Below are 393 nucleotides of genomic sequence, written 5' to 3'. Positions count from 1 at the left end.
AATGGAAGACCATATATATCGATGTTCAAGGAAATTTAACAAAGCTTTAGGCATTCTAAGCTTCAATATTAGCATATGAACTGGTCTGAGTTTCTATACACAAAATGTCTAGTTTAGTTTAGATTTCATTGCATTGCTCTATAGAATGTTAAATTGGTTGGATCAGATAATTTTTCAAAATATCTCTATCTCTTTCATAATTATATTACATACTGATTCTATGTAAGTATTTTCAAGACCATATGTCATATAAGCTATGTTCTTTTAATCAAGCAAATTACTGAATTTCCAGTAAACATGAATTGTAAGAATTACAGCATATTGAGACTTATTTTTGTGAAATAATAATAAATTGAATTTAAGATTTTGAATTTGACATTCTTTCATTACTTA

At 26.0% G+C, this 393-nt stretch overlaps 1 protein-coding gene across 2 annotated transcripts in view; it reads left to right on the top strand.

The window, feature by feature from the left end:
* LOC119590784 (glutamyl aminopeptidase-like) overlaps positions 1–393 on the top strand; it is a gene marked incomplete in the record, with an annotated part of 24,350 nt that overhangs the window by 11,970 nt on the left and 11,987 nt on the right.

Source organism: Penaeus monodon, chromosome 27 (assembly GCF_015228065.2).
Source record: "Penaeus monodon isolate SGIC_2016 chromosome 27, NSTDA_Pmon_1, whole genome shotgun sequence".
NCBI lineage: Eukaryota > Metazoa > Arthropoda > Malacostraca > Decapoda > Penaeidae > Penaeus > Penaeus monodon.
Note: the sequence above shows the minus strand (reverse complement) of the source record. Positions and strands in the feature narration are given on the sequence as shown.